At 40.2% G+C, this 27,445-nt stretch overlaps 1 long non-coding RNA gene across 1 annotated transcript; it reads left to right on the plus strand.

Annotated features, from left to right (window-relative positions):
• Nucleotides 1–216: 216 nt before the first annotated feature.
• Nucleotides 217–27,445, plus strand: LOC103092073 (uncharacterized). Its single transcript, XR_460546.2, has 3 exons — nucleotides 217–611; nucleotides 5,820–5,865; nucleotides 27,320–27,445. It is a non-coding gene; the product is annotated as an uncharacterized LOC103092073 (long non-coding RNA).

The raw sequence follows: 27,445 nt of genomic DNA on the forward strand, positions 1-27,445 counted from the left end.
GATATCAAAATTTACCCTCATTCCCATCAAACTGGCAAAAAATGGAAAAAACAGAAAATAGTAATTACTGGTTGGTGTGTGGAAGGACAGGTACCCTAATTCATTCTCTTTGAAAGAGCTGTAAATTGGTAACTATTTTGGAAAATTATCTAGAGGTATAACCAAAAAGTCGTTGAACTACACAGCCTTTGGCCCAGCAATATTACTACTAGGCATATTTCCAAAGATGTCAAAGACAGATGAAAAGGACTCAAATATGTAGAAGAATTTGCATCAGCTCCTTTCATTGAAGCAGAGTTGGAAACAAAATATGTGACAACCAATTGAAGAATAGCAAAAACAAATGGGGAGTATGAATGTAATGGAATATTATTGTGTCATAAGGAGTGATGAATATGCCTGAGTCAGAGAGACATGGGAAGACTTGCATGGACTAGTACTGAATGAAATGAGAAGAATCAGATTTACATGAAGATCACAATAATACAGAGAGAAATAACGTTGAGAGAGGACAGAACTCAGATCCATTACTAGTCAGTGTCTAATCATAACTTCTGATGGCTGATGATGAAACTTGCTACCTACTCTTGGCAGGAAAATGCCTACAAAAGGTACAGAATGAGACATATATTTCAGATGTGGCCTGTGTGTTGATTTATTTGTTGCAAAGAAAGGTGTCTGTGGGGGAGGTCAGTTAGTGGGTAGTGATAAATAAGACCTAAAAAAGAAAAAAGCATCAATAAAGCATCTGTAAAATACACAGAATGAAACCAGAAGTTCAGAATGGGGACACAAACTAGATGACTTTTTTACCATATTAAGCATAACATACCCTTTAAAAGAGCAAACTATGTAATCTAAATCTGTGGTTTCACATATAATACTCTTTTTTTTTCTCTGTATGCTGAAATGGTCATGTTTGTTGATGATTGTTAAGTTCATGATCGAAAGAGGGTTGGTTTTTTTAAGTACCAAGAGAGGAATTTACTTTAGTGAGCAACAGGGATATACTTCTTCTGTGGCCAGAGAAAAAAAGGATGGAATGGGTGATGAGTGAGAGAAGTTTTGAGGGATGAGGGAAGGTGACAAAGGGAGTTTGTATTTAATAGCCTCTATCCAAAAACTGGAGGTATCATTTGCTATAAGAGTAGAGGGTGGAGATGTAGGGTGGGCAAAAGAGGAAATGGCTCCATGAGCATCTATTAAGTATCCATGGTGTGCCAGGTTCTATGTTAGATTCTCTGGAGGATACAAAGAAGTGTCAGACATGGCCTCTGCCTAGTTGGAGCTTACAAGACAGTGTTTCCCAGAAGTCTTAGTGCAATTTGAAGCTACCAAAACAAAATTTTTGGTCATGTCTGATCCTTCCTGCCCACATTTGGGGGATTCTTATTAAAGACACTGGAATGGCTTGCCATTTTCTTCTCAAGCTCATTTTATAAATGAGGAAACAGAGAAAAAACAGATTTAACTTTCCTAGAGTTACACAGCCAGTAGGTGTCTGAGTTCAGATTTGAACTCAGGTCTTCCTGACTTCAGGTCTGGACTTTATCCACTGCACCATTTAGCTGCTAAAGCAAATATATAAGCTATTAAAACTCCAGGTTCCACCAAGACTTTTGAGACACGTTGTATAAAGAGACCAAACATATAACCAACAAAATGTAATGGAAAGAGCACTGCACTAGGAAACAGGAAATCCAGGTTTTAGCATTTAGTAATGCTGTCATCTTTTAGCCATGTAATAAGCGTTTCAGCTTCCTGGATTCAGCCAGGAGGAAGGAGAAGTTCATTCCAGGTAGAGGAAACAGAGCAAAGGCAAGCTGGCCAGAATGAGCAAAGTGGATCTCAGAGTGATAGAAACCTTAAATTTGTATTCCAGCAGGTAATGCTGCAGAAGCTTATGCCCAATCTTTCCACTTACTCTCATTAATGCCTAATATTAACGACTAATCGGTGGTGTAAGGTCCCTGAACAACTTGCAGGGACCCAGGAGAAAAAAACACCATTCATAAGCAAAGGATAAACTATGGGAGTGGAAACACCGAGAAAAAGCAACTGCCTGAATACAAAGATTGAGGGGACATGACAGAGGATAGACTCTAAATGAACACTCTAATGCAAATACTATCAACAAAGCAATGGGTTCAAATCAAGAAAACATCTAATGCCCAGTGGACTTACGCGTCGGCTATGGGGGGTTGGGGGGGGGAGGAAAAGAAAATGATCTATGTCTTTAACGAATAATGCTTGGAAATGACCAAATAAAATATATTTAAAAAAAAAAATATTAACGACTAATCTTTTCACCTTAGCCTTCGTTCTTTTAATTATTTTTAGAGTCCCGCTTTAGGTGTGGGGTCTGAACCCCTTTCTGCTGAGGCTGATGAGTCTCTTTACATCTCAGTTGTTCTTTTCCCTCCCACAGTGAAAATGGAAATCATGCCACTGGCCATCTACCGACCTCACCCGGGATGAGAGATTAATGAGATCATGTCTGTAAAAGTTCTTGAAGCCCTGGGGAGAAAAGGGCTATTAAAATACAAAGTGTTATTAGGATCTTACAAGTGGTGCTTGGCACTATCTTGTTTGTCTGTGTGCCCCAGGCTTCTACCCATCTGGTTTGGAGAAAAGCTGTCATTACCTGCCACCTCCCAGGTAAACTAAGCTCATGAGCGTGTGCCACTAACTATCACAGCCCCTTTGAGGCAGCGAGCAGAACCTGCTTGGGTGTCTTTGGGAAAGTAATATCTCCACTGTTCAACGTCCTTAAAAGACCCCTTTTAACCCTGGGAGGCAACAGGGCAATGGAAGGGCAGCAGCTTTGGATTGATGACTCGGTCGGGACATAAATAGGGAGAAACACATTGCTCTTCTGCCAAAAACCCGGAGTGGCTTGATTTTCTTTGTGTTCATTTGTCAAGCATCCATCAGGATTTATTAGACCCACCACCCACCCTTCCCACCTGCTCTGCCCCACATTGTTGAATCCTAGAGTCTGAAAACAACGAGGATGTCTAGTCCAGCTGCCTCATTTTACAGATGAGGAGAAGTGAAGTTCAGAGTGGTCCAGACTTGCCCAGGGTTGAGTAGGTAGTAATTGGCATAAAGGAAGTTATAGTTAACAGTCTCTACCCAAGGACAGGACTGATGTTGCCATTTGTCAAGGTAGTGGGGTGTCACTTTTTCCTCCCCCTTGAGGGAAGTTTCCACTAGCATGCTAACTTTAATCACTACCTGGTGGCACCTCAAAAGGAGGTGGGGTCTCCTAAAACTGAAATCCAGTTTTTCTTCTGACAGCTCACCCCTCTCTTGGTGGCTGTCTGATCCACCTTGAGGTCCTCCTTCTCTCCAACAGCTCCTCAGGGCTGTTCTCAGCTCCTTTTCCACCAGGATCAATATAGTTTCACATCTTTAAAGCATGTGGTAGAAGGGAGAAAGAACCAAACCTTTGGAGTGTTGTCTAGGATACAGAACAAAGCATCGTGAGAGCCCACAGGATGGGCTTGAGATGATGGTACCTGCCACATTTCCTTTCCATAACTTTTTCCTCCTGTCTGTTTTGCTTAACCTCAGGTTAGCCCCCACACTCACCCCCTCATCCTGCCAGCTCTACAGAATGTGGCCTTTGGGGGCTGCCAACCACAAAACTGACTTCCTGCTGTTCTTCACACCTGTTACTCCTACAGTTGTTGTGTGAATCTCTGTAGGTTTGACAGGCCTGTCAGAACTCCCAAATGGATGTCTCTGTTGAATGCCTGGTTGCAGGAATGGGCCCCCTCAAACTGCAGTTGAACATTTGTCCTGCTTTGATCTCTTGAGGGACTCAAATCATTCAAATATGTCGTTTTGAAACATTTAAAGGAGGAGGGGGAGAGAGGGAGGAGAATCATAGTATTACTAAAGAAAGGAATAGCAAAATGAAGGGATGTTTTCAGCTAGTGACAGTATGGTACTTGGGAACTTGTCTTAGGGATAGGAAGACCGGTTCAGGTCCCCCATCTCCATCACGTAATGGCTGTGTGACCCAGGATAAGTCACTGGCCCTATCAGGGCTCCGGGCAGATTTTTAAGAGTAAAAGTTACAAAAAATGATGCTGGCCTGATTGGCAGGAGGAATTTCCTCATCAGAGAGTCCTGAGAGATACAGGTTATATCTCCAAGTTGGTCGATAACCAAAAATGAGCTCCTAACCACCACCACCTCTTATAGCTCCAGGTCAAGAAAATCCAGATTATTGGTTGACTACACCTGAGACCTGCCAAAGCTCCGTGTGAACATAACCTTCTCCTCTTTCCAAGGAAAGATCGACAGGCCCTAGGCTATTCAAGTTTAAGCCTCTTTGTTGGGAATCAAAAGATAAAAAAAGAAGCATTTATATCACCCTTCTACTCTTTTGGGGAAGTCCCTCTTTCTTAAGTCTTCACATCATAGAACCATTCTATCCTTAAGGATATTAAAGTGCCACAGAACGTTAAACTTCTATCTACACCCAAAACATCTTAATCTGAGTTCTGTGGATAGCTAGGTCATATAGTGTTCTCCACTGAGTGCTGGGCCTGGGGTTAAGAAGTCCTGGGTTCAAATCCCATCTCAGATACTTTCTAGCTAGGCAAGTCTCTTAACCCTGTTTTCCTCAGTTTCCTTGTCTTTAAAATGAGCTGGAGAAAGTAACCATGAACCTCTCTAGTATCTTTGCCAAGAAAACCCTAAATGGGGCACAAGGATTGAATAACAAAATATATTTTGATAATTCTATGTTAATATAATTGATTTCTTTTGTTCTCCTAGGTATTTTATTTTATAAATTTAAAAGCATTACTCAGAGAATGGATCTGTAGACATCCCCAGATGGCCAAAGTAGTCTCAATACCAAAATAAATAAATAAATAAATAAATAAAATAAATAAAGGTTAAAAACTTCTAGTTTAGGCCTTTAGGCATTCATACCATCCAGGTCAGATGGTTCTCATTTTATATAACCTCCAGGAATGGAGGTTCTGCAATTCCCTATGCAATCCACTGCAGAGTTTTCTCACATTGATAAAAGACAGGAAATTCTGTCTTTTGTCCAATATCAACCTCTCCTGTTTTAATCTGAGCCTGTTTCCTCTGGCTCAGTCTTCCACAAACATGGGGAACAGCTGATCAGAGTACCCCAAATTAAAAAAATTCTTCATGTATTTGAAGATAGCACAAGCCATGCCTGAGCCTTCTTTTCTCCAGGATCAACAACCCCAACTCCTTTAGCCTCTTTTGCATTTTCCTGTGCTTTTAATCCTCTCTGTAACTTCAAACCAAACACCAAATTTGCTGAGAAGTTCCAGCAAGTTAAAGGGAACCTGTCAGCATCTGGAAATGCAGAAGGGTTATATGTGCCCAGTGACACACTTGGAAAACCCCGGGACTGGCTCCTGGGAGCCCTTGCATTTAAAAATCATCTTTGCAAAGTGTACTCACATGAGGAAGGGAGGTGCTTGTTATCTGAAAAGATGTTTTAATGAGGAGGATTGGAAGAAGTTAACTTAAAAAAAAACCCTCCCCACCCAACATTTTAAACTGTTCTCCTGTGATGGTGAATTATCCCTGTGACAAATGTTCAGTTCCCTTAGCTGAGAATGTGCCTGCTGAGGGGCTCTGATCATAGGTGACCTACATTCCTGCTCTCAGAAGTCCTGTGCTCTTTGCGGCCCTCCTTGCACCTAAATGAGTTGAATCTAATCATTCTTGGCTTTTCCCTCAGAGCTATGGGACACTTTGATTTTTCCATGGCCCTTTCGCTATGTTAACCTTTTCTCTCTTCCTTCCTCTCCTGACAGACACTGGCTGAAGGCTGAGGGGCCATTTTCGAGACAAGACCGGGAGGTATGAGAAAAGTATCAATGGCCAAAGTGGATTTACATTGCACTTGTGAAACATTTTTTGGCCGCGTGAAACCTTGGTGAATTTTCTTTGGGGGTTGGTGGTGGAAAGGAAGGTGTGACAAAGACCTCCAGAGACGGGGCTTACTAATGTCCCCAAATACATTTCCCTACAGTGTGTGAAACTTGAGGGGGTTGTTTGCTACTGTGGTTACCCATATCAACTTCACACCCGTTTCCTTGCACCCGGAGCAATGCTCAATGTGCTGCTGCAAGCATGGACCACTCCTACTCCCATCCCCCTCGTCCCCCTCAAGCCCCAAGTTCTGTCCCTGTTCCTCCTTTGATCATTTTCATTCCCCTCCAGCTTCTGGTTTTGAAGGGGAGGTAGAGGATGGGGGCAAACGGGAATACATTTTGATTATTTAGCATTTAGAGTTGTTTAGATTTGCCAAGAGCTTCGCCTTTGTTCGTTTTCCTGCACAGACCCCTTATGAGTTCAGTTAATAGTATTATCTCCACTTTACAGGAGAGGAAATGCTGACACAGAAAAACCAAGTGACTGGCCCAACCAAGGTCAGGCAGGCAGGCAGGCAAAAGTGTTTCTTGAGGGCCCTCTGGGTATGTGGAGGGATATTCTTGCTGTTTGGTTTAGACAGAGATGCAGAGGAATAGAAACTATTGCTTAAAAGTAATAAAAGGGTACAGAGTATATAAAAGGGAGAAGGAAACTGGGAAGAATAGAAACAATTGCTTAAAAGTAATAAAAGGGTACAGAGTATATAAAAGGGAGAAAGAAACTGGGAAGAAGAGCTATTATTCGGTCCATAGAGTCCTTGCTACTTTTCAAAGTACTACAGAATCATTATTGATTCTCCTTTTCACAGAAACTGAGGTTCAAGGGCTAAATCAACTTGCCTGGATCACTCAGCTTAGAGATGTGATTTTTTGTTGTTCACTTGTGTCTGATGGGTCTTTGTAGTCTCATGGACCATACTATCCATGGGATTTTCTTGGCAAAGATAATGGAGCAGTGTGCCATTTTCTTCTCTAGTGGGTAAAGCAAACAGAGAGGTTAAGTGGCTTGCACCAGGTTGCAGCCAGTAAGTATCTGAGGCTGGATTTGGACTTGGGTTTTCCTGACTCCAGACCCAGCATACCGTCCATTGAACCATGAGCTACCTCATATTATTATTATTTTTTTATTATTATATTATTATACCTCATATATTATTATATACTACAATTATAATTATGTAAAATAATAACAATAGTAGTAGTAATAGTGGCTAACACTTTTAATGTGGCTAGAATGTTGGCCTGAAGTTAGAAAGACTCAATTTTGTGAGTTCAGATCTGGCTTCAGACACTAGACTTGTGTGATCCTGGGCAAGTCACTTCACCCTGTTTGCCTCCGTTCCTCATCTCTAAAAAGAGTTGGAGAAGGAAATGGTTTCTCAATCCAGTATCTTTGCCAAGAAAACCTCTGATGAGATCACAGAGAAGCAGACACGACTGAAAAATGACAGTGAAAAAATTGTGCCAGGCACAATATTAAGTGTTTTACAATTACTATCTTATTTTATCCTCACCACAACTCTTTGAAGTAGGGTTATTCATATTATTATCACCATTTTACATATGAGGAAACTGAGGCAAGCAGTGGTTAAGTGGATTGCTCAGGGTCCCACAGCTAGTAGGTGTCCAAGACTGATATGAATTCAGTTCTTTTTGACCTCAGGCCTGGCACTCTATCCTCTGTACCACGGAGCAGAGGATCTGAAGTCAAAACCTGCCTCTGATGTTTACCATCTGTGTGACCTTGAACAAGTCACTTATCTTCCTTAAGTTTCAATTGCTCTATCTACAAAATAAAAGGTTTAGACTAGAGGACTTCCCACTTTAGATCTATGACCCAGCCTCATACTCTTTACCATCTTTCATAAAAGGGTCAGAGCCCTCCGGATATGAAACTTGACTTGGCTTCTGAAGAGAGTGAGAACTTGTGGGGAGAGGAGGGGAGCAGAATCAAGTGGAGAAACTATTTTAGGTGGGAGAGGGGATATCTCAGGTCATAGAAAAAGTCTTAGTCGTGTAGTCAAGAGCAGAACGTCCAAATACTGGGTCTCTGTTGTTGTTCAGTCATTTTCTCAGTCATGTCTGCCTCTTTGTGACCCCATTTGGGGTTTTCTTGGCAAAGATAACTGGAGTGGTTTGCCATTTCCTTCTCCAGCTATTGTTTCTCCCTCAGTCTCATTTAATACCCCATTATAGTCTAGTCATCAATGGGGGAAGGGGAGGGAATCAATGTTTATATAGCACTTTACTACGTGCCAGGCACTGTGCTAAGTGCTTTTTACAAATGTTTTCTCAGCTGATCCTCACAACAACTCTGCAAAGTAGGAACCACTATTATCATTTTATAGATAAGGAAACAGAGATGAACAGAGATGAAGTGACTTGCCCAGAGTCACACAGCTAGCATGGTTTTGAACTCAGGGCTTCCTGACCTCAAGAAGTCAGGAACAAGAGGGATGCCTCTGCTCCCAAGCAAATTCTGGCTGCCTGCTAATCAACCATTCCTTCATTTTACAGAGCTAAGAATAGCAGAAATTGCCTACTCCTCCAAGACACTCAGGAAAGAATGACCCCAAGTCATCTCTGTTGTATGTGCTAGTAGAGTCCTCCACCAGTGGCACAGAAAATCCAGGACTTCCTGATAGTCATGCTCTCTCCCTAACCATGCACTTGTCCATATTCTCATTCACAGCCTCTCCCTGTTCTGTACCCCTGTCAAATCCCTCTTGGTTGGAACCTCATCTCCCAGGCAGCAGCTGCCCAACCAGACTGTCTTCTTGCAGAATAGCAGAAGGCTGGAGCCTGGGTTTATTAGAATCATCTGTTGTATGGGCAGATCATGTAGATTACTGCAAGTTGACTGACTGGTAGACCTTTCAGAGTTAGGCCAAGTATACTTCAAGGATGGAAGAATGACTTGGGAGAAAGTGGAGAGGCAATTGTATCTGGAGATAGTTAGGGAGTCTGAGGCTTTTAAAAAGCCATTCTAATGAGCTCCTGCCTGGTCCCATCTCTGTGAGAACATCCACCTGTTTCCCTCAGGATTAAGGGATCCTCTCTGGGCTGGGCAATGTTTCTCTTCTTTAACAGTTGCAATCAGTAGAGATGAAGAATGCATTTCACCCTGGAGAAACTTCATACAAAAAGGTCAGAAATTGTGGTATCAAAGCATCTTTCATGTCATCATGCCTCAGAAGTGCTAAGCCTGTGTTTGATTTAATTTGTCTGATTCTAACAGTCAGAGATGTCTTTGCTTGCTGGGGCTGGGGGTGGCAGTTAGAAATCTTTTATTTCCTTTAAACAAACCCCCTTTCTCAACACAGCATCATACTGTTGGACCCAGCAAATCCCCTCAGTTCTTCTTCCTTGTGTTCTGCATCTGTTCTCAGCTTTGCTTCCAAACTCTCTGCCAGGCAACTCCAATGGTACCTGGCACCGCAACTAATTAGGACAGAAATGCTCCAAACCTGAGATGGGATTGCGTGGGGGTCCTCTCCCACTGCGTGGGGCCAGCCGGGGAGGTGAGAATGGAGTCCTCCTGTGGAGCTGAGGGCTGGCTGGCTGCTCAGTCCTCTTTCAGCTTGGCTGGGGCTGGTAGCACATGGCGCCCCTCCTCTGCCACTTTATGTCTGTTGATTATTCCTCCTCCAGAAGGAGATAAACCTGCTTAGAGACATCCACTCAGAGGAGTTTGTTTTCTCTGGTAACAGATACTTAGCCAAATAGAACACAGAAGTCTGATTTGCAAGCATTTGTTTTCCTAGAACTAGGCTCCCAGCCCCAAATCATGCTTTTGATTCGAATGTGGCATTTCCTTGCCTGATGCCAGAGCCGAGGTGGCTCCTTTGTGTCTTGTGATTCAGGGCTCTGCTGTCATGGTGGTGTTCCTTTCATAACACTTGGCTGACAGGCTTAGGTGGCCATCGGGGCCATCGGTCACTTGGGGCTGAGAGAACTTATCAAAGATGATGCTCTATATGGTGACCAGGCCAGAGTGATTCTCATGAGGGAACCTGACGTTGGCAAAAGGTTAACTAGCATTCCAAAGAGGATGAGGGATAAGGAAGTCTGATTCTTGTGAGTAAGGTAAAAGGAAGGAAATACAATTTAGATTTAGGCAGAGAAATAATTAGATTGGGGCAGCAGGGATTTTGCCAAGGGGAAGAAGAGTTAGAAGATGCTGAAAGCACCTTCCTGGAGAAGATTTCTTTCCTGTCTTCCCCAGTATGCTGATAGCAATGGTGGCCATGTCCAGCTTCATCCATACCTTCTCTGCTGGCCATACACTTGCCTAATCTACTGATGCCCATGCTCTCCTACCCAGCAGTAACATGTCTATTCTTTCTTTGGTCTCCCCACTTGGACTTTGGTCTCCCCACCATATGAGTCTCCTCTCTCTTCTCCCTACCATACGCCTTATCCCAAATGAACATTTTGCCAGTTATAGCTATGGGTTTGGAAGAACATTTTAAGATGTATAACTAAACCTGAGTAGAGTCAAACTCAAATAGAAATGGAGGCCACTAATCAATTGAAAAAGATCCCTAAGAGTAGAACATTCATTTGATTTTAAAATGTGATACTACATACATTTTATTGTAGTTTTATTAATTTTAAAAATATTTCTCAGTTACATTGTGCTTTTATTCAGTGGGTATGTGGGAACCACAGCAGTTTGCTTAACATCTTGGTATATACTATTTAGCTTAAAGTAGAAAAGAATGTGGGATCTCAACTTCAAGTCTATAAAAGGAGTTAGAAGACCTGAGTGGGAATCACACCTAAGACTTTTACTAACTATATGGACCAGTGTAAGTCATTTAATGTTGGGGATGAGGGATTTCAGCATCAGTTTCCTCATCTATAAAATGGGAAAACAATAGAACCTGCCTTCTAGGGTGGTCATGAAGTTGAAATGAGATGCTCTGTGCAAATCACTTTGTAAACCTTAAAGTACTATATAATAGTTAGCTAATATCTGCTCATACATCTACAGGCATGTGTTCTGACTTTTTTCCAATTCTAAGGAGCAGAAGGCCTGAAGTTTCTTCCATCCTTTGGTACAAGAAGCATTCTTGTTAGGGGGGAGAGTGGGGGGGGGAGGAATACAATCTCAGGGATCTTGGGAGAGATTATTATTCTGTCCAAGTACTGAATACACCAGTACATTCTGAATAATGTCCCCCTATTGGAATCAATGCTGGGGGTGGATCCACTCTTTAATGAATAACTGGAGCAATGAGTGGCAAGTACTCCTCACAGCCATGGAAGTGACAAAGGGGAAGAAGTTGCCTGGACTCAGGGTCCCCTGGCAGCAATGGAACTCTGGAAGCTGCAATTACCTGCTTCTTCCTTTAATTTTGTGTTGAGAAGCCACAGGTGACGGAAAAAGAAATTGGTCCCTATGGGCAGAATGCTTTTCTGATATGCATTTATTAGGGCGCTTCTGAGGATGCCATGAGCTGAATGCAATGCAGCTGTGGAGAGAAGTAAGATTCACATGATGGGCCAGGGTGACCTCGGAGGGAAGAAGAACGCTTCCTTTAAAGTTCAGAGCATTTGTATTCTGTCTTCTCTCTCCACTCCTCTGACCTTTTTACCTACACCCTCCCACCTTCTCTTTTCCTTTACCCTTCTTTTCTCTACAGGAGAATGTTTCAAAAAAGTAATCTATATAAAAATGGACTAGAGAAACATTTGTGCAGCTATACCTCAGATTATTTCTGAACAACTCATTGTGTGTAAATCAAATGTTTGTGAAGTCAAATCCTATGGAATATACACTTGATATTTAAAGGAATTCTTTGGATAAATCTTTTTACAAAGCAAAAAATTTCTACAATTTACCTTTTATGTAATACTGATTTTAGTGTTCTGTGTGATGTATAGCTATATTGTACTATTTCTTCTCTTTCCAGATCAAGTCATATCCCAGGCAACATACTGAGAGCATATAAGTCTAAAAGAAGGGAAATTTGGCCAAAATGTTTTTTTAACTGCCTGATGCTATTGCTTGAAACACAAATTATGAGTAAGATCAAGTGAGAGAGCAAATAATAATTTGTGCGGGAGAAAAAGAGGGCCACATTTGAGAGGTTATCAGTAGATGAGGACTTACAAGGATCTGATGTCAAGCTGATGTAGATGTTGGTAATAATAATAGCTAACTACCATTTCTATAGAATGCCAACAGGCATCATGTTCAGTGCTTTACAATTATTGCCTCACCTGACCCTCCCTACAACCCTGGGAGATAGATGCTATTATTATCCTCATTTTCAGATGAAAAAAATTGGTCATTAATAATAATAGCAGCTAACACTTATAGAGTGCTTACTGTGTACCACGAATTGTTAAGCTTTTTGCAATTATCTCATTTGATCCTCTCAACAACCTTGGGAGGTAGGTGTTACTGTTATCCTCATTTTAGAGATAAGGAAACTGAGGTTAAGTAACTTGCCCAGGGCCACACAGCTAGTCAATGTCTGAGATCAGGTTTGAATTCAGGTCTTCTTAAGAATAATCCAGGTATTCTATTCACTGTACCACCTATCTGCCCCCAGATATGATGAATATTAGCACATCTATCTCATGGTAATGGTCCATTCTGCAAGAAGAAGAAATACCCACAAGAAGTTAGTGATTGGTGACTAGGGGCTGAGTTTTTCTCCAGGCTAAGTGGATTGCTCCCATCTATAATAATTACTTCCAAATGTAGTATTGTTTCTACATAAAGTAAGACCCAGGGCCCTTCAGCATTCCGGTCACCTTCCTCTGGACACTGTAAACATCATCCTTCCTAAAATGTGGAGCTCAGTACTCAACTCAATACTCCAAAGAAGCTGTTAAAGATATCAAGATAATAGTGAAAACAGTTCCTGCCCTCAAGGAACTTATGTTCCCATGAAGAAGGGAGCATGCCACATATACATGGATCTAAAAGATGCAGGAAGAACTGTGGGAATAGAAACACAGAAGAAAAACAATTGCTTGGTCACATGGGTCAATGGGGATATGATTGGGGATGTAGACTCTAAATGATCACCCTAGTGCAAATATTAATAATATGGAAATAGGTCTTGACCAATGACACATGTAAAACCCAGTGGAATTGTGTGTCTGCTGTGGGGTGAGGTGGGGAGAGCAGAGAAGGGAAAGAATCATGTAACCATAAAAAAACATTCTAAATTAGTTAAATAAATAAAATTTTTCAATTAAAAAATAAAAATAAAAAATGCAGATAGAACAGAATAGAGATGATCCTTTTTTTTTTTTTTGAGGAATTTGAGGAGTCTTTATTCAGAAGGTGACTTAAGGTGAAGCTATAAGGAAACCCAGGATTCCAAGAGGCAAACATGAAAAAGGAGAGCATTCCATGGATGGGGGGACAGCCCCTACAAAGGCACGGAGTGAGGAGGGGGAGCAGCAGCATGTGTGAGGAACAGTAAGCCATCCAGTTTAGTTGGACTAGGGAATGTGTGGAGAAGAGTCCTGTATAATAAGGCTGGTAGGATGGGGACAGGCTATAAAGAACTTTAAATGTTGAAGGTTATATTCTCTTTTAGGAAAAGTAGATATCAACAATAATTCTAATGAAGAAGGCAACATGCAAATATTTATGTTACATACAAAATATATACAATGTACATGGAACTTCATCTCAGAAGCCAGGAACTCTTGGTGGGATGGAAGGGTGTGGGTAGGGGAACCAGGAAAGGCTTCATGTAGAAGATGAGATGTGAGCTCAGACTTGAAGGAGAGCAGGGAATTCCAGAGGCAAAAGTGAAGGGGGAAGACATTCCAGGGCATACTTTGGCATGAATCAGCAGCATGATAGAGCAGCCAATGAAATGAATTTAATCTCAGGTGGCATAATGTTAGCCTGGTATAATATATTCTTGATGAAACCATGCTGACTCTTTCTGATCATCATTTCCTTTTCTAGACATTCACTAACCATCTTTATAATTAGATGTTTTAGAATTTTTTCAAGAATCAAAATCAGACTTACTAGTCTATAGTTTTCAGATTCCTTTCCTTTTCCCTTTTTAGAAATCAGGACAACCTTCTCGGGTATCTCCCATTGTCTATGATCTTTCAGAGATCACTGACAGTAATCACATCTGCCAGGTATTTCAATTCCCTGGGATGTAGTTCATCTGGGTCTGATGACTTAAACCTGATGAGGTAGGTGCTTTCTTATTATCTTCCTGCCTATCTTAAGTATCATCTCCCCATTAGCCATTTTTGTCAAGATTCTTCTCCTTGTCAGAGAAAACAGATTCTAAAAAGATCCACTGTACCTGGCATCAGAGGGCAGAACCAAGAGTAATGAATAGCTGATTGTTGCAAAGAGGCAGACTTAGCACTGATATAAGGAAAAACTTGCAAATTATTTGCTGTTCTTCAGTCAGGTCTGACTTTGTGACCCACTTGAGGTCTTCTTTGTCAAAGATTTCCATTTCCTTCTACATCTCATTTTACATATGAAGAAACTGAGGCAAATAGAGTTAAGTGACTTGGTCTCAATCACATAGCTAAGTGTCTGAGACCAGATTTGAACTCAAGAAAATGAGTCTTTATTACAAGCCTAGTGCTCTATGCACTGTGCCACCTTCTCCAAAATGGAAGGTTTCCTTGTGATGTAGGGAGTTTATTCTCCCTGGAGTTCTTCAAGTAAATGTTGGCTAATCACTTATTGGGCTAGCTGCAGAGGTAAGTTTATAGTCAGGCAGAGCTGAGGTTCCCTCCAACTTTGAGATTCTGAGATTCTGGGAGGATTTCACTTCTGGACATAGTTGAAATGAAAGTGTTAAACATGAAGAGCAAGAGCATTTATCAAAATAATTAAGCCCCTATCAAAATTAAACAGACATCACTCTTACTCTAATAACCAAACCCTATCAATGTCAGCTTCAAGGACTAACACAACACTTCTGGATGTAATTCATCTACAGAGATTGCTTTTGTATTAACCTGCTATTCTATGAGAGCCTAATGATTGAAATGCCATAAGCTGACCTTGAATTCACTTGCAAGGTTTACATTTGATGTTCTTCCAAATTAAGGGAGGTAATTCTAAATTAGTTGGGTTTTCCTTTTGCCCCATTCACTAAATTGCTCAAATTATATATTTTTAAATGTTACGCTCTGTACCTAAACCTGATAAAAGTTCCTTCCCCTTCTGGATCTTCAGTTTTCTTCAACACAAAAATAATAGCCTTTTAAAAAATTCTTCTTCTTCTTCTCCCTAAAATAGAAATGGAGAAGAAGTATATGATTCAGGAATAAATCTAATCCTGGGGCAGGAGTTATATTCTTTTCCCCATTTCATGGCTACCTCTTCACCACCCAAAATCTAGTCAACCCTAAATAATATGTAATAATAACTACTCACATTTACAAAGTGCTTTGATCTCTCTGTGAGGTAGGTAATATAAACTGGAGCTCAGAGATAAAATTTCCAACATCATACAATTACAGAGGCAATATTTGAATTCAGGTTTCTCCTGTTTCCAAGTCTAGGCTGCTACACTATCTGTTATTCAGATGTGTCTAACTCTTCATCTCCCCCTTTGGGATCTTCTTGGCAGAGATCCTGGAGTGGTTTGCCATTTCCTTTTCCAGCTCATTTTACAGATGGGGAAACTAAGGCAAATAGGGTTAAGTGATTTGCCCAGTATCTCACACATCTATTAAGTGTCTGAGCCTGATTTGAATCCATGAAGATAAGTCTTCCTACCTCCAGGCCTATTATTCTATACACTGCACTGCCTAGCTATCCATATTGCTGCAAGCAAATAAAAAATGCTGACCTCTCCTTGGTTAGGCAGCATGCATTTGCATGTCTTTTGTAAAGTCTTAATTGTTCTGGCTTTACCAGAATGCTTCTCATGGATCATTAATGTCTAAAAAAAAAGGTTTTATTAAGTGTGATGTGGTAGAAACTGCACTGGATTTGAAGTCAGAGATAACCACTGCCTTGAGCAAATTATTTAACTTCTCTAAGTGTCAATTTCTTTATAAAATAAGGAAGTTGGATTAAACAATCTCTAAAGTTCCTCACAGCTCGAAATCCTATAGCCCAAAGTACATCACTACTTTTTGTTGCCAACAAGAACTGCTTAGACAAAGTTCCTGCCTTATTATATAAGTTTATTTTAATTTAAAAAAATTATCTTCCATATTAGAAATAAATACTGTTTATTGGTTCCAAGGCAGAAGAGTAGTAAGGGGGTAGGCATTGGTGGTTAGTTGACTTGCCCAGGATCACACAGCTAGGAAGTATCTGAAGACAGATTTGAACCCAGGGCCTCCTGTCTCTAAGCCTGGCTGTCAATCCACTGAGCTATCTACTTGATCCCTCATATGAGTTTATTATCTAAGATTTTCATGTTAAATTCAAGAAAATAAACTCTTGGATAGTCAGGCTCCTGGATCCTGAAAGGAAGAGGTACAGAGATGAGATGAAAGGTAGGAAAAACCCAAGTTTATTGCCAAGATCTAACTGCCCAAGTTAAGAAGCTTATTTTCGTGGACTTACGCGTCGGCTATGGGGGGTGGGGGGGAGGAAAAGAAAATGATTTATGCCTTTAACGAATAATGCTTGGAAATGATCAAATAAAATATATTTTAAAAAAAAAGCTTATTTTCAAGGCAAGTATCCTCATATTCCCCAATTGCAAAGAAAATGATTCCAGTTCCTCAGATTCATATTCTTTTCTGTAAATTGTTAATGAAGGATAATTGGGAAAGTAGGGAACTTGAAGCCATGGGACCTGGGTTTGAATTCTACCTCTGATATTATTATTATCACCTGTTAAAGGGAAATACTATTTGTATTGTGAGGAGCTTGTTTTGCAAATGTCAAAATGCTACATAAATATAAATTGTTTTTCATCAATGTATATTTTTCCAGCAAAAACACCATACTTTGGAGGAAGCAGTTGCACTTCTGTAAGAACCAGCTACTACAGAGCCTTTTTTTAAATTTTTATAGTGCTTTGGAGAATTTATTTCACTGAAGTCTTATCTCTCAGAGCTATTTCTTCCATCAGTTGAGAGATTCTGCCATTGGCCTTCTGCCTCCTCATTTTCTGAAGGAGGATTATTGGGTAAGACCAGGCTTTTCAACTGTATTGGAAAGTAAGGAGTGCTCTGTCCAAGAAGTGCCCTGGCTATTGTGACCTTAAACACTTAGTCACCTCCAAATATTCTGGAATCATGATAAAATGAGATTTAGGCAAGCGTGATCCTTAAATCAATTTTCCTTTTTCTTGTAAAAATAGCTCAGTTCTGCAGAGAATGTAAAAGTGGAGGATAAAAGGTATTGCTTCTGCTTTATCCACTGGTTTTGTTTCTGGGGGAGAGGCAGCTGATTTAAATGTTAGTTCCCCTGCTCTGCTTGTGGCAGAACTATGGGACCTATCTTCTCAGTGCCCATTCCTTAATCTTAAATGAAAATAGTTCCCTCCTCTCCCTTCTTCCCCAGTGCTACCTGTGGTGATCCTTACAGCAATTCTCCCTAACAATTCTCTCCTTGTATAAAATACTTAGGAGTCTACTTACCAAAATGCACAGAGAGATCATATGAATACAACTACTTGACATTCAGGGCCCAGGGAGAGACTTGCCTATTTATTCACTCAGTTATCTGAAGAGCATCCCAAGCAAAGAGGGACAGAATAGTTTTTATAGCAATAAATGCCAGACCTTAATAATTGGAAGAATACTCATTGTTTATGGGTAGGCCAAGCCAATATCATCTTAATAAATTATCTGATATATTCAATGACTAACAATTCCCTCCCACCAGTTGTCTCCCTGAAGTCTCCCTGCCTGGTGGGGGGTTTCAGCAGCCCATCCTTGATACAGAGACAGCTGTCTCGTCTCAAGGAGCCTCCTTGACCTACTCTCAGAAGCCATAAGCAGCTGGGAGCAAACAGAGCCCTCCAGCAGCTGGCCTCTAGATCAGAGCTTGGAGGACCTAAGCCAACAGGTGGCAAGGTCCCTTTCTCTGGGGGAAGCCCAGAGCCCTGTTCTGGTCAGGGAAATCCCAGTTGGTTGATTTTCAGGGCTAACAGAGAGATTTGCCTGTTTATTCAGTCATTTGTCTGAAGAGTATCCCAAGCAGAGAGGGACAGGCATGTCATTTCATTGATGTCCAATGACCCAAGTGGATTTATAATGGCTTTCACGTCTTCAGTTTCATCAGCACTACAAAACAAAGCTTCTAGTGCCTGGAAATTAGGGTGCTCTTTGTGCCAGGTCTGAAAATATGCCCACCCCTATGTCTCTTCATAGAAATTGAAACAGAAGCACAACTTATTTTCTTTGTAGATTTTCAGGAAAAAGAAAACCCTGCTAGATGAGGAATCATTGTTTCACCCATGAAAGAAACACATGGCATGAGAGTCTGCATCCTAGTTCTCCCATGTATCATTCTGAAATGTTGTTCTCCCCCTTTCCACTCGCCTGATGTCCCTTAAAAAAGATAAGTGGGCTCTATTTGTCTGTCCTTAAGATGTAGAATCTAGGTCACTCACTCAGTTATTTCCCTCCTCCTATTTTCCAATAAATTCAGAATTTCTCCCTGGTTTTTTCCCCTGTGTCAATGTAAGGGGAGGTGGGAGGGATAGTTTCAGTGGAGCACACTCCCTGTCTCTTGCTGCAGGAGTATTTCATTTTGGAATTAATGTAATTTATGAGATGCAAATGAATTTAGAAAAAAACCCACAACCTTGGAAAAGGTACAAAGTGCACCTCACACCCTTCTGCACAGGCCTCTTTCAGGCCTCCATTAATCATCCTAGACAAAAGAGATTTAATCTAAGACTAGTCAATTTGGAGAGTACGTTTATCGAGGGTAAACATTTGGCTGATGCCAACAGGGGAAAAGCATTTGCAGCTGACTTGCAGTACTTTCCTGCCAGGACAGACTTTGGGGGCTCTCTCCTTTTATGAGGCTGATGTACTGTAGCTCTGTCTGAGTCATGCTGTAGATGAAATTACAGCAGTTCCTGCACACGATGAATCAGAAAACTAGATCAAGAAAAATATTTGGACAAGCTTTTCTTATATAGAGTACAGCAGAAATGGGCTGAATAGCAAACAATGAACCAGCAGCAATGACCAACAATTCAGAGAGAGAGAGAGAGAGAGAGAGAGAGAGAGAGAGAGAGAGAGAGAGAGAGAGAGAGAGAGAGAGAGAGAGGGAGAGAGAGAGAGAGAGACAATCTTCTCCATCAAATAATTAGCTCATGTGTGATGGAGAGTTAACGATAAGTCTGATTCAAGAAGGCTTTCCTCCAGAGTGGCCTGTAGGGAAACAGGACCTATTCTGAAACTGAGCTGCTAAGGAGGCAATCTAAGAAGCTAATGGAGAGATGATGATTAAATAGTATTAGATTGAACTTCCTTTCTATTAGAAATCAGAGGATGTTTAAACAAAAGCAAGAAAAAATAAATGAACCATCTTATTTTTCATTCCTAAGAAGGCTACTGCATTCACTAGTGATCTAGGCAGCAGGTGATATTATTCCAGGTGACACTTGGGAAAAGGAAATGTGGCTGTTCCCTGTCTCTTGACAGTGCCCAGCTAAGGGACGACAGTGAAGGATTGGTCACGAGGTGCTTCAATGTCTGCAAAAATAGAAATGTCAAGAATCATGCCACTGGCATTTGTTTCCATTAATTTATAATTTTTGGAGGAGCTAAAAGCAGTTAGCTTATTTTGAATTTGGGGATGTTGATTTTTTTTGCAGGATATTATCATAAGCTTTGTTCTTTGGGATTCCTAGGAACCAAAAATAAGTACATGAACAAAACAAACAAATACATAACACATATATTTAATTTTTATGAATTGTACTTTATAAAAAATAGCTAATAAAATTATGTAACAATTTCTAGATGATGCCCTATAATTTATTTAAAATTTTCTCCCTCAATAATCCATTAACAAACCTCAGTATGACTTTATCTCTGATATCCATTTATATCTAGTGGCTCAAAGTTTTCAGCTGGAAGGCTGACATTTCTACATCTCAGGAAAGTTCTGAAAAAATTGTGAGAGGAGAAAAAGTATCAGGCTTGGGAATAAGCTGGATTTGAATTCAAAATTCAGGTCAAGTGTCACCTTCTACAGGAAGCCTTTCTTGATCCTCCGTGGAAGGGAATGACTGCTCCCTATCTTCTACTTATTTTGTTTATACTTCTCTGTATACAAATTGTTTCTTCCAATAGACTCTAGATTTCAAGAGAGTGTTTTATTTCATTTTCATATCCCTAGTGCTAAGCCCAGTGACTGGTACATATTAGGTGAGTTATAATGCTGGGTGATTAACTGATTGCCTCTGTGTCATTTTGAACAGATCATTTTCCTTCTCTATGTCAGAGGATCTGCTAAATTTTTCCAAGGTTCCTTTAGATAGTTAGAAATGCTATGGTTAGATGACTAGATAACCTTCCATCCAAGCTGCACGTAGCTGCCTTGCTTCCTAGAGAAAAACCCAAAAAAGATTTTCCCACACGTTTATACCCAGAGGGCAAAGCCACCCAGGCATACAAGAACACACTGAGCAGCTCAATTGTTCCTGGGGGCACAGATCACATCTAAACCTGTCACAAAGAGAAAATCTCTATCCAAATTTATTTGCTCTTGCTAGTTCAAAGCCCTGGCTAGTTCTGGTGAAATTATTTGACTTGGATTTTGAACTAAATTTTATCTTTGCATTTTTGTTTCATGTTTTGCCATTCAATCCTTGTGGCTCCCAACATTCCATATCCAGTCTCCTACTTCTTCCTCTTAGCAAGCATAAAAAGTTTAGGAGGCATTTTATTTATGAGAGAAAATTAAGTTCCAAAGCATACTGAATATACATATTCAGACTGTGAAATATTCTGCCCAATGGGTAACTGGATGACTCAAATTAAGTATATGCTTAGACTTGAGTTATAGACATCTAACCCTACACTCTATCCTGAAATCTCTCTGGATTTTCACTTTACACCCTTCTTCTCCCTTGTACTCTGATCCAGTGAAACTAGCATCCTGGCTGTTTCTCATATGAGACACTCCATCTCCCCTCAGGCCAGACACTCCAGGTCTGGATATTTTCACTGGCTGTCCCCCATACTTGGAATTCTTTTCCTCCTTATCTTGGCCTCCTGGTTTCCCTGGCTTCCTTCATGGCCCAGCTAAAATCCCACTTTCTAGAGAAAGACTCTTTGGCTCTTCTTAATTCTCTAGTGGCTTTGCTCTCTTGATTGTTTCACATTTATACTACATATAGTCTTTCTATAGTTATCTATTTATTATCTCTACAATTAGATCATGTTTTTTTTTTTCCCCAGAAACAGGGACTGTCTTTATCTTCTTTTGTATCCCCAGTGCTTAATATGTGCTTAGTGAATATTTATTGATTGAGGGGTCCCTTAGCCTCATGACTTCTGCCATTATCTCTTATCTAGATTAGTCAAGAACAGTCTTCTTGTTTCTGGTCCACCAAAGGGAAGTTCCTCTGCCCAGGAAAGTCTTGGGCTCTGCCCAAGGTCTAGTGAACTTACAAATCTGACCCACGCCCTTGTCTAATCAGGGATGGCTGCTCCTTTTGCATACAATCAGGTAATCTTACAACTATGCTTGTACCATACAGTCATCTGGTCTTTGGTGGAAATAGAGGCATGCCATTAGGGTGTTCAGGGAGGACTAGCACCTCTGGTGTGAGGTTTGCCAAACCCTTTTTTAGGCTGCTCATCCATGTTTGGTGTCACCTCTTACCTGTGGCTCCTAGAAACTATAGCATGCACTGTGGCTATTCCTCAGTAAAATCATCTCGACAGAAGGGCTAAACCAAGTTGAAGGAAACCAAGAGGCCTCAAACTATGAGTGAGTTAGTGAGATATCTATTCTAAGGATATAAAGACTTCTTCTGGTAGAATGGGTAGATGAGAACAATTTGTTCCAAAGGCCTTAAAGATGGCTGAAGAAGGCACTGTGGAACTCTTAAAGCTTGTCAGACATCAAAGATCCCAGACCACTGCCAGATGTCCTGACCTCTGTCTTGTCATTGGACTTTGATGATCTGGAAGAGAGAGTGAGGCCAATGATTTTGTGCAATTCTGCCTCGCTTAAATCCAATTCATGCGGGAGTCAAGATATAACTGCATTGGTCCCCTTCAAAAATGAAGGATGGACAGCAACAGTATACAGTCACCCAAAGATCAATTTGATCCTACATATATTTATTAAGTACCCACTATATTCAAGGCATCAAGCTATGTCATGGAGTTACAAAAAAAAAGAAAAAGAAAAAAGAAAAAAGAATCATTCCCTTCAAAGAGCTTACATTCCACTGAAGGGATGCAACATATACACAAGTAAGTAAATATAAAGCATATTCAAATTAATACAAAGTAATTTTAAGAAGTAGAGCATTGGTGAAGCCTAACAAAGGGAACCATGTTTAATGCATTCATTTCCCTTATCACTAATTCCTCTCCTAGAGTTCACAAGAACACTGTATTTCCTTACAATACATCTTCCTGATTCTGTCTCTTTCCTAACAGAGTTAAGGAACCTGTAGTATCACTGGAATGTGACAATAGTCACATAACCTTTAGGAAGTCTTTCTTTGTACCTGCATTGAACTTACTGGGTATGAAGAGTGTGGTTAAAATTAGATCAGTAAGAAAAAAAGGTATTACAAATGACCTCTCATCTCTCATCTATAAAATACATTCCTTTCTCTTAATCCCACTGATCAATTCTCTCCCATTCCCCTTCATTTTTAGCGTGAATTTAGCAACTTTTCTTTCCCAGGTTATCCACATCATGCCAATCCAACTAGGAAAAAAGCCAATATAAGAAACAAACAAAAAAAATGAAAGTATTCCAAATGAACCATAAAATATTATCAGCATATGTTTGTTCAGTACTCTATTTTAGTCAAACAATAAATCACTAAACAAATACTTATTTAGTGGGTATACTTGAGGAAAAGGTGTGGTTAAGATTAGGCAAGAGTAGGGAGAAAGAGAGGGATTTTAAAAAATGAGAAATGATCATCTCTGGACCTTAAAATTAAAACTGAAAGCCCAAACAGGCTCTTATAAAAAATTAGGGAATAATTATGAACAATCAGCAGATGAAGAAAGTTGTGTCTTTGTTTTACAAACATTTATAAAAGTATTTCTAAAAGGGTGGCTTGAAATGGAAATTAAAGTCAAAGAAAAATATAATGCTGTAAAGGGAAGAAAAAACATTTTCTTCCCATAGTAGCTAAAACGTCACAAGATTGACCTGGAAACAATTTCTTTTCTTTGGAATAGTGACAGAAAGAAGGCAGCCTTCTTTTGCCCCTTACCTTGTAGAATAAGTCAAATTTGTCTTCTGAAGATCCCTCCTTGTACATTCATGTCTCTTAGACTTTCTATTTGCTAGGCAGCAAGTAGACTTTTAGAGCAAGGCACGGGGTACCTTAGATACATCAGTAGTTGGAAGGGTTTGGGATCATTATTCTCACTTTAAATGCCTAGAATGAGCCTTTATGGTTTCCTTTATTTTTGGTCTTCATAACAGTTTGAGTGATATGGAATTTGTTTCATCAAAAATATAAAGTATGGGCAATTAAAATCCTATAAAGAGAGCCAAACAATAAGCATTATATCTTATACTAAACAGGGAAAATAAGGAACAGCATCAAGTAAAAGCATAGGATTAGGGATGAATATGGGATGTGTCTGCAGTGGAAGAAACAATAAGGAAAATAGAGGAATACTTGAACCCACAATTTTTTTGCCCTTTTAGGTATGGAAAATGGCCCATTCTAACCTCTAGCCTGAAAGTTCCTTTTGAACCCATAGTGCCATTGTAGTTTATGACTTTTTCAATGACCATGACACAGCATTTCAATAACCATGATATGTTATAATGAACATTCAATGGCATCTCCAGTTAAAAATTAAAACAACCTAGATTTGAGATTATCTAGTCTCCATGAATTTTGCCTTTTCCCTTTCTCCACTGCTTTTTTTGTTTTTTGAAAGGAAAGATTTTGTACATTTCTGGACATAAAGGACATACAATATCAACATATTTTTCCTAAAGCAGGAACGAAAGTGAACATTTGTAAAATGGTTTGAACAGTTTGTGAGGCTTGCAACTTGCCAGCTAGATGGGCATAGCTGTCGGCAGTTAATACAACATGTACGTGTGGCGAGGTGCCCAATGGAGAAATCTGAAACAGCTTTCCACCCCAAGCTTCTGCATGCAAGGTTACACCCAACTCAGAATAAAATATAACGTATGTCGCCAAGTAGTGCAAGCTTTGAGTTATGGGGAAGAAATAAGGCTTAGAAGAGCAAAGACCCCCCCCCCCCTTGCCCTTGGACATGGATATAGAGGAACTATTAGGAAATCAGAGCATCTCAAAATCAAGTGTTTTGAACTTGATTCATATTTCAGATATAACCATTGATGGTTTCAGGATTGACTCCAGGTGGGAACTCATTATTAGATGAAGGAATTCCAGGATCTTTATGATTGAGACATTCAGAAATATACCTCTAGTCTAGTGGCCAAAGTAGTTAAATATGGATTCATGAGAATTATGGTCTTAGGGACCTTTAAGTTAAGAAAGGGATGCATGAAGACTTGCTCAAAGTCACTCAGCTAGTTATTGGCAAAGTTGAGACTAATCCCAGGTTCCCTAAATCTAAGCCTGATGTTTACCCATGACACTATATATACTGACTTGCCATAGGGACAATATTTCTCCCCTTATCCACTCTTTCAGTCAGAAGATTAGTTCCATCATGACCTTAGAACCTTCCTTTCTTCCTTTTCCTTGATAGTTCTTCCATTCCAAAATCCTCGGTGCGGCCTTTCCTTCCACATCTTTGCTATTGTTCTGTGCTCTGAGTTGAAGGTGAGGACTGTGAGTAGAATAGTATAAGTGAGAGACAGAATAGCCTGGAATAGGCTGGGTTGAGTAGAGAAAAAAAAAGAAGGGAAGGAGAGAGGGAAGGAGGAAAAAAGAAAGGAAGGGAGGGAGGGAGGAAAAAGAAAGGAAGGAAGAAAAGAAGGAAGGAAAAAGAGAAGGATGGAGGAAGGAAGAAAGAAAAAAAGAGTGTTAATAAAGGTCTTACTACTTGGCTAACTAAGGGTACAATGGATAGAGCACTGGGCTTAGAAACAGAAAGACTCATCTTCATGAGTTCAAATGTGGTCTCACACACTTACTAGCAATATGACTCTGGGCAAGTCATCTAATTCTATTGGCCTCAGTTTCTCACATGTAAAATGAGTCAGAGAAGGAAATGGCAAACTAGTATCTTTATCAAGAAAAACCCCAAAATGGGTTCACAAAGAGAGAAGACACAACTGAAAAATGACAATATCATACTATGTTCCCTAGGCTCCATGCATGGTGTTTGAAATGGAGACTTGGCAGAAGGGTGAGTTGGAAAAGAGAGGGAAGGGGAGTAACTATTTAAAACACAGAAACAACTTATCTCTGCCCTGTTCTAACTATTCTGTTTTGTTTCTAAAGAATAAGTCCTGGGGGGCAGCTAGGTGACTCAATGGATTGAGAGCCAGGCCTAGAGACAGGAGGTCCTGGGTTTAAATGTGGCCTCAGATAATTCCTAGCTGTGTGACCCTGGGCAAGTCACTTAATCCACAGTGACTAGCCCTTACTGTTTCTCTACCTTTGAACCAGTACACAGTATTTATTCTAAGATGGAAGGTAAGGATTTTTTAAAAAGAATAAATCCTAGGTAAATTAAAAGGATACAAGTGCTGTATCTTAGAAACATATTTAAGCACATTTTGGTTAAGCACATTTGTCTCTATGCAAACCAATAACACTTTGCAATGAACTTTCACTGGATTTCCAAGTGTATAGAATGTGGTGCATTATTTGGAATTCTTCATGGGAAATAATTTGTGATCTATTTCCTACTATGTACTAAGGATTTTCAAGCTTTCTCAAAATGATTTCTTCTCCCCACACTCACTGTCACCCCCACCATACCCAAATCTAATGCATGATATACTTTGGGTTAATAGAAGGCTCTTTTCAGAGTTTCAAAGGCAGAGCTAACATCAGCATTGTAGCTGATAGGACCCAATAAATGATCCTTGAAATGAGGAGGGGGGAGGAAGTGGGATAGTGGATTTGAATCTCTGTTTGGTCCAGCATCAAAGGGCAGAGTGAAAGAATTTATGGGGGGGAATATAATGAAGTTGGGGACCTTTAGCTGGTACTCAGGCAATCCTAGTGTGGTTTTAAGTCAAAGAGGAAGCAACATTTAGCATTTGTGTGACCTAGGGTATGCCACTGAACTTCTTTGATCCTTTCCTCATCTGTAAAAGAATGGGGGTTGGACTAGATCAATGATGTCAAACTCAAAGAGAAGTAAATTTTTATGGGTTACATTTTTAACTCTTCCCTTCCAACTTAGAGTCTCTACTAGGTATTGGTTCTAAGGCAGAAGAGCAGTAAGGGCAAAGAAATGGGGGTTAAGTGACTTGCCCAGAGTCACACAGCTAGGAAGTGTCTGAGGACAGATTTGAACCCAGGACCTCCTATCTCTGGGCCTGGCTCTCAGTCCACTGAGCCACCAAGCTGCTCCCTGGGTTACATATTTCTTTTAAAAATTCTTACCTTCCATCTTAGAATCAATACTGTGTATTGATTCCAAGGCAGATGAGTGGTAAGGCCTAGGCAATGAGGGTTAACTGACTTACCTAGTGTCACACAGCTAGGAAGTGTCTGAGTCCAGATTTGAATTCAAGACCTCCTATATCTAGACCTGGCTCTCAATCCACTGAGTCACCTAGCTGCCCCTACCCTGACCCTGTGGGTTACATAATGACCTAGAAAACAACAATTTAACATTATCAGTGTTGTATTATCTTATTTATTTTGCTAAAATATTTCCAAATGACATTTTAATCTAGTTCTGACTACATTAAGGAGTTTTGTGGGTTGTTGATAGCCAGACACTTCTGGACTATGTGACCAATAAGCTCCCTTCAGCTCCAGGTCTGTTATCTAGTCTAGCCTATCTTTCTATCTCCTATCAGTCTATTTTCTGCCATTAATTGTTTAATCACCTGCCTGAGAGTCTTTGCATACTGTACATAGATAGATAGACATTAAATGTTTGCAGAATTCAGCTTAATTCTGTTGTTTCCCTTGGAGAAATAAGAAAATGGGATGCTTTACAATTATTAATTGAAATAACTATGAAAGTGCAGTGGGATGGCTTCTGACACCTCTAAAAAGAAAGGGTTAGAAAGGCATTGACTTCATCCTAAACCACTTCAAGCCCTGCTAAGATGTGATCTTTCCTTTTCTTTCTCTTTTTTGTAGGTACTTGGTCTTTAATCTGGTTGAATGATCTGGAGTGTCTCCTTTTGAGAGCAATGTGAACAAATTCCTTGTACAGAACCATGATCACGAATATCCGGGAGGTGAGGGAAAGAGATGATAACAGAG

The sequence above is a fragment of the Monodelphis domestica genome, chromosome 1 (genome assembly GCF_027887165.1).
Source record: "Monodelphis domestica isolate mMonDom1 chromosome 1, mMonDom1.pri, whole genome shotgun sequence".
NCBI lineage: Eukaryota > Metazoa > Chordata > Mammalia > Didelphimorphia > Didelphidae > Monodelphis > Monodelphis domestica.